The following is a 7,858-nucleotide window of genomic DNA, read 5'->3' on the forward strand; positions in this document are numbered from 1 at the left end:
TCTCGGTGCTAACATGAAACACTTCGATATCTCCCTTTTGCTGGTGGTCTCTCAAAAAGTGATGCCGGATGTCAATGTGCTTTGTGCGGCTGTGCTCAACAGGATTTTCCGCTATTCGGATAGCACTCTCATTATCACATAGGAGTGGGACTTCGCTCAGATTGTAGCCAAAGTCCCTGAGGGTTTGCCTCATCCAAAGTAGTTGCACGCAGCACTGTCCTGCGGCAACATACTCGGCCTCAGCGGTGGATAGGGCAACGGAAGTTTGTTTCTTAGAATTCCACGACACCAGGGACCTTCCTAAGAATTGGCACGTCCCCGATGTACTCTTCCTATCGACCTTACATCCAGCATAGTCGGAATCTGAGTATCCAATCAAGTCAAAGTTAGACCCCTTTGGATACCAGATCCCGAAGCAAGGCGTAGCCACTAAATATCTTAGAATTCGCTTCACAACCACTAAGTGACACTCCTTAGGATCGGATTGAAATCTAGCACACATGCATACGCTAAGCATAATATCCGGTCTACTAGCACATAAATAAAGCAAAGAACCTATCATGGACCGGTATGCTTTTTGATCAACGGACTTACCTCCTTTGTTGAGGTCGGTGTGTCCGTCAGTTCCCATCGGCGTCTTTGCGGGCTTGGCGTCCTTCATCCCAAACCGCTTTAGCAAGTCTTGCGTGTACTTCGTTTGGGAGATGAAAGTGTCGTCCTTGAGTTGCTTCACTTGGAACCCAAGGAAGTAGTTCAACTCGCCCATCATCGACATCTCGAATTTCTGCGTCATAACCCTGCTAAACTCTTCACAAGACTTTTGATTAGTAGAACCAAATATTATGTCATCGACATAAATTTGGCACACAAAAAGATCACCATCGCAAGTCTTGGTAAAAAGAGTTGGATTGGCTTTCCCAACCTTGAAAGCATTAGCAATTAAAAAGTCTCTAAGGCATTCATACCATGCTCTTGGGGCTTGCTTAAGTCCATAGAGCGCCTTAGAGAGCTTACACACATGGTCGGGGTACCGTTCATCCTCGAAGCCAGGGGGTTGCTCCACGTACACCTCCTCCTTGATCGGGCCATTGAGGAAAGCGCTCTTCACATCCATTTGGTACAACCTGAAAGAATGGTGAGCGGCATATGCTAGCAAGATACGAATTGATTCTAGCCTAGCCACAGGAGCAAAAGTCTCCTCAAAGTCCAAACCTGCGACTTGGGCATAACCTTTTGCCACAAGTCGAGCCTTGTTCCTCGTTACCACCCCGTGCTCGTCCTGTTTGTTGCGGAACACCCACTTGGTTCCCACAACATTTTGCTTGGGACGAGGCACCAGTGTCCAAACTTCATTGTGCTTGAAGTTGTTGAGTTCCGCCTGCATGGCCAACACCCAGTCCGGATCTAGCAAGGCCTCTTCTACCCTGAAAGGCTCAATAGAAGAGACAAAGGAGTAATGCTCACAAAAATTAACTAATCTCGAGCGAGTAGTTACTCCCTTGCTAATATCACCCAATATTTGGTCGACAGGATGATCCCTTTGAATCGTCGCTCGAACTTGGGTTGGAGGTGCCTGAGGTGCTTCTTCCTCTTCAACTTGAACATCCTGTGCTCCCCCTTGATCATGCGCCTCCACTTGAGGTACCTGTTCGTCATCTTGGGTTGGGGGATGCACCATAGTTGAGGAAGACGGTTGATCTTGCTCCAAATGTTCCTGAGGCCGTACATCTCCAATCGCCATGGTGCGTATTGCGGCTGTTGGAACATCTTCTTCATCTACATCATCAAGATCAACAACTTGCTCTCTTGGAGAGCCATTAGTCTCATCAAATACAACATCGCTAGAGACTTCAACCAAACCCGATGATTTGTTGAAGACCCTATATGCCTTTGTATTTGAATCATAACCTAATAAAAACCCTTCTACAGCTTTGGGAGCAAATTTAGAGGTTCTACCTTTCTTCACAAGAATATAACACTTGCTCCCAAAAACACGAAAATAAGATACATTGGGTTTGTTACCAGTCAGCAGCTCATATGAAGTCTTCTTGAGGAGGCGGTGAAGGTAGACCCTGTTGATGGCGTGGCAAGCCGTGTTCACGGCTTCTGACCAAAAGCGCTCGGGGGTCTTGAACTCTCCAAGCATAGTCCTCGCCATATCTATGAGCGTCCTATTCTTCCTCTCTACCACACCATTTTGCTGAGGTGTGTAGGGAGTAGAGAACTCGTGCTTGATCCCCTCCTCCTCAAGGAATTCCTCCACTTGAAGATTCTTGAATTCGGACCCGTTGTCGCTTCTTATCTTCTTTACCTTGAGCTCAAACTCATTTTGAGCTCTCCTTAGGAAGCGCTTGAGGGTCCCTTGGGTTTCAGACTTATCCTGCAAAAAGAACACCCAAGTGAAGCGGGAAAAGTCATCAACAATAATTAGACCATACTTACTTCCTCCTATGCTCAGATAGGCGACGGGTCCGAAGAGGTCCATATGCAGCAGCTCTAGAGGTCTTGAAGTGGTCATCACATTCTTGCTGTGATGTGCTCCTCCCACTTGTTTACCTGCTTGACAAGCTGCACAAGGTCTATCTTTTTCGAATTGCACGTTAGTCAAACCTATCACGTGTTCTCCTTTTAGAAGCTTGTGAAGGTTCTTCATCCCCACATGTGCTAAGCGGCGATGCCACAACCAGCCCATGCTAGTCTTAGCAATTAAGCATGCATCTAGACCGGCCTCCTCTTTTGCAAAATCAACTAAATAAAGTTTGTCATCTAGTACACCCTTAAAAGCTAGTGAACCATCACATCTTCTAAAGACAGACACATCTACATTTGTAAATAAACAATTATATCCCATATTACATAATTGACTGACAGATAGTAAATTATATCCAAGAGACTCAACTAAAAACACATTAGAGATAGAGTGCTCATTTGATATTGCAATCTTGCCTAAACCTTTCACCTTGCCTTGGTTCCCATCACCGAATATGATTGAATCTTGGGAATCCTTATTCTTGACGTAGGAGGTGAACATCTTCTTTTCCCCCGTCATATGGTTCGTGCATCCGCTGTCGATAATCCAGCTTGAACCCCCGGATGCATAAACCTTCAAGGCAAATTTAGGCTTGGGTCTTAGGTACCCAACTCTTGTTGGGTCCTACAAGGTTAGTCACAATTTCCTTAGGGACCCAAATGCAAGTTTTATCACCCTTGCATTTTGCCCCTAATTTCCTAGCAACTATCTTCCTATCCTTTCTACAAATAGCAAAGGAAGCATTTAAAGCATGATAAATTGTAGAGGGACCATTCATAACTTTTCTAGGAACATGAACAATATTCTTTCTAGGCACATGATGAATATTTTTCCTAGGCATATCTCTATCATGCATATAGGAAGAACTGGGAGCAAACATAGCATAAGAATCATAGGCATGTGAATCAAAAGCATTACAACTCCTATGAGACTGTCTTCTATCATTGTACATAAAAGCATGGTTCTTTTTAGTACTACTTGCCATAGGGGCCTTCCCTTTCTCCTTGGCGGAGATGGGAGCCTTATGGCTTGTTAAGTTCTTGGCTTCCCTCTTGAAGCCAAGCCCATCCTTGATTGAGGGGTGTCTACCAATCGTGTAGGCATCCCTAGCAAATTTTAGTTTATCAAAATCACTTTTGCTAGCCTTAAGTTGGGCATTAAGACTAGCCATTTCATCATTTAACTTTGCAATAGAAGCTATGTGTTCACTACAAGCATCAATATCAAAATCTTTACATCTATTGCAAATAACAACATTTTCTACACAAGTTGTTGATTTACTAGCTATTTCTAACTTAGCATTCAAATCATCATTAATGCTCCTTAAGCTAGAAATCGTCTCATGGCAAGAAGATAATTCATAAGAAAGCATTTCATTTCTCTTAACTTCTAAGGCATGAGATTTTTGTGCTTCTACAAATTTGTCATGTTCTTCATACAACAAGTCCTCTTGTTTTTCTAAAAGCCTATTCTTATCATTCAAGGCATCAATCAATTCATTAATTTTATCTACCTTGGTTCTATCTAGGCCCTTAAATAAACATGAATAATCTATTTCATCCTCATCACTAGATTCGTCCTCACTTGAAGAAGCATAAGTAGAGTTTCGAGTACATACCTTCTTCTCCCTTGCCATAAGGCATGTGTGATGCTCGTTGGGGAAGAGGGATGACTTGTTGAAGGCGGTGGTGGCGAGTCCTTCATTGTCGGAGTCGGACGAGGAGCAATCCGAATCCCACTCCTTGCCAAGATGTGCCTCGCCCTTTGCCTTCTTATAGTTCTTCTTCTTCTCCCTCTTGTTCCCTTGATCCTGATCACTATCATTGTTGGGACAGTTAGCAATAAAATGACCAAGCTTACCACATTTGAAGCATGAGCGCTTCCCCTTTGTCTTGGTCTTGCTTGGTTGCCCCTTGCGACCCTTTAGCGCCGTCTTGAATCTCTTGATGATGAGGGCCATCTCTTCATCATTAAGTCTGGCCGCCTCAATTTGTGCCACCTTGCTAGGTAGCGCCTCCTTGCTTCTTGTTGCCTTGAGAGCAAGGGGTTGAGGCTCGTTGATTGGACCATTCAATGCGTCGTCCACGTACCTCGCCTCCTTGATCATCATTCGCCCGCTTACGAATTTTCCAAGGACTTCTTCGGGTGACATTTTGGTGTACCTGGGATTCTCACGAATATTATTCACCAAATGAGGATCAAGAACGGTAAAGGACCTTAGCATCAGTCGGACGACGTCGTGGTCCGTCCATCGCGTGCTTCCGTAGCTCCTTATTTTGTTGATAAGGGTCTTGAGCCGGTTGTATGTTTGGGTTGGCTCCTCGCCCCTTATCATTGCGAACCGTCCAAGCTCGCCTTCCACCAACTCCATCTTGGTGAGCAAGGTGACGTTGTTCCCCTCATGAGAGATTTTGAGGGTGTCCCATATTTGCTTGGCGTTATCCAAGCCGCTCACTTTGTGGTATTCATCCCTGCACAATGAAGCTAGAAGAACAGTAGTAGCTTGTGCATTCTTATGAATTTGCTCATTAATGAACATGGGACTATCCGTACTATCAAAGTGCATTCCACTCTCTACAATCTCCCATATACTAGGATGGAGAGAGAATAGGTGACTACACATTTTGTGGCTCCAAAATCCGTAGTCTTCCCCATCAAAGTGTGGAGGCTTGCCGAGAGGAATGGAGAGCAAATGTGAATTTGAACTTTGAGGAATACGAGAGTAGTCAAAAGAAAAGTTCGAATTGACCGGTTTCCTTCTCTTGTAGTCGTTGTGGTCGTCGTCCTTTTGGGAAGAAGTAGACTCATCGCTGTCGTCGTAGTAGACAATTTCCTTGATGCGCCTTGTCTTCTTCTTCTTCTTCCCATCTTTCCGTCTATGGCCCGAGCCTGAGTCGGTAGGCTTGTCATCCTTCGGCTCGTTGACGAAAGATTCCTTCTCTTTATCGTTGATCACGATACCCTTCCCCTTAGGATCCATCTCTTCGGGCGGTTAGTCCCTTTGTGAAGAGAATGGCTCTGATACCAATTGAGAGCACCTAGAGGGGGGGTGAATAGGTGATCCTGTAACACTTAAAACTTAGGCCACAAAAACTTGGTTAAGTGTTAGCACAATAACCGCCAAGTGGCTAGAGAGGAAACTTCAACAAAACACAATAACCAACAAGATCAATCACAGAGATGGCACGGTGGTTATCCCGTGGTTCGGCCAAGACCAACGCTTGCCTACTCCACGTTGTGGCGTCCCAACGGACGAGGGTTGCAATCAACCCCTCTCAAGCGGTCGAAAGACCCACTTGAATACCACGGTGTTTTGCTTGCTTTTCTCAATCCCGTTTGCGAGGAATCTCCACAACTTGGAGCCTCTCGCCCTTACACTTGAAATTCACAAAGAAGCACAGAGCAAGGGAGGGATTAGCAACGCACTCAAGACAAGAAATCACAGCAACACCACGCACACAAGTCGCAATGAGAGCTCACAACACAACTCAATGAGTTCACCACTCAACTAGAGCTCTAATTGCTATTGCAAAGAATCAAAGACGCGGAATCGATGTCTTAGTGCTTAGGAATGTTGTAGGAATGCTTGGTGTGCTCCTCCATGCGCCTAGGGGTCCCTTTTATAGCCCCAAGGCAGCTAGGAGCCGTTGAGAGCAATCTAGGAAGGCTGATCTTGCCTTCTGTCGACTGGCGCACCGGCAGTCCGGTGCACACCGGACACTGTCCGGTGCCCGATTTCTTTCCAAAAATGGCGCAGTCGACCGTTGGCAGCCTGGGAGCCGTTGGCGCACTGGACATGTCCGGTGCACACCGGACAGTCCGGTGCCCCCTTCTAGCCGTTGGCTCGGCCACGTGTCCCGCGCAGATCGCGCGGCCGACCGTTGGCCCTGCCGACCGTTGGCTCACCGGACAGTCCGGTGCACACCGGACAGTCCGGTGCACACCGGACAGTCCGGTGAATTATAGCCGTACGTCGCCGACGAATTCCCGAGAGCGACGAGTTCGCCTGTGAACGGCCCACCGGACAGTCCGGTGCACCACCGGACAGTCCGGTGAATTATAGTCGTACACCGCCGTCGAAGTCCCGAGAGCAGCCTGTTCGCTAGAGCCAGCCTGGCGCACCGGACACTGTCCGGTGCACCACCGGACAGTCCGGTGCTCCCAGACTGAGCATACTTTGGCTGCTCGAGCAAGGCATTTTCAATTGGATTTTTCCTGTTTCCAGCACTTAGACACAATACATTAGTCCATAAAACAATGTACTAAGTCTAAGAAACATACCTTTATCCTTGATTTGTACTTTGTCCACCTTTTCACACTTAGGCACTTGTGTTGGACACTAAATCACCAAAATACTTAGAAATGGCCCAAGGGCACATTTCCCTTTCAGAGCTGTGCAACGCCCCAGCCACATTCCAGGCTTTGATGAACGACGTCCTGTGAACCTACCTCCGCCGGTTTGTGCTTGTCTTCTTTGACGACATCTTGATATACAACACCTCATGGGCGGACCACCTCCGGCACCTCCGCGTCGTCCTCAACACCCTGCGCCAGCACCGACTCTTTGTCAAGAGGTCCAAGTGCTCATTTGGTGTTGACTCCATCGCCTACCTCGGCCACGTCATTTTAGCGGCTAGCGTCGCTATGGACCCCGCAAAGGTCCAGGCCATCCACGACTGGCCCCAACCTCGATCGACGCGAGCCGTGCATGGCTTCCTCGATTTGGCAGGCTACTACCGCAAGTTCGTCCACAACTATGGCGCCATTGCATCACCCCTCACGACACTCCTGAAGAAAGAGGGGTTCGTGTGGTCCGACGAGGCGACCAACGCTTTCAGTGCCCTCAAAGGGGCAGTGACGACAGCACCGGTGTTGACATTACCGGACTTCACCAAGCCCTTCGTCGTGGAGTGCGACGCGTCCACCTATGGCTTCGGGGCGGTGCTCATACAGGAGGCTCATCCTATCGCCTTCTTCAGCCGATCGGTGGCACCTCGCCATCGCTCCCTACCGCCTAGGAGCATGAACTCATCAGGCTTGTGCTTGTCGTACGACATTGGAGGCCGTACCTGTGGGGGCGACGCTTCGTCGTCAAGACAGACCACTACAGCATCAAGTACCTCCTCGATCAGCGCCTAGCGACCATTCCACAGCATCATTGGGTGCGCAAGCTCCTCGGGTTCGACTTCTCTGTTGAGTACAAGTCAGGAGCAACGAACACGATGGCTGACGCGCTCTCGCGTCGCGACACCGACGAGGACGACACGGGGACTCTCCAGGCAATCTCAGCGCCTCGCTTCGACTTCATCAGCCGCCTCCAACACGCCC

This window comes from Zea mays, chromosome 9 (genome assembly GCF_902167145.1).
Source record: "Zea mays cultivar B73 chromosome 9, Zm-B73-REFERENCE-NAM-5.0, whole genome shotgun sequence".
Classification (NCBI taxonomy): Eukaryota; Viridiplantae; Streptophyta; class Magnoliopsida; order Poales; family Poaceae; genus Zea; species Zea mays.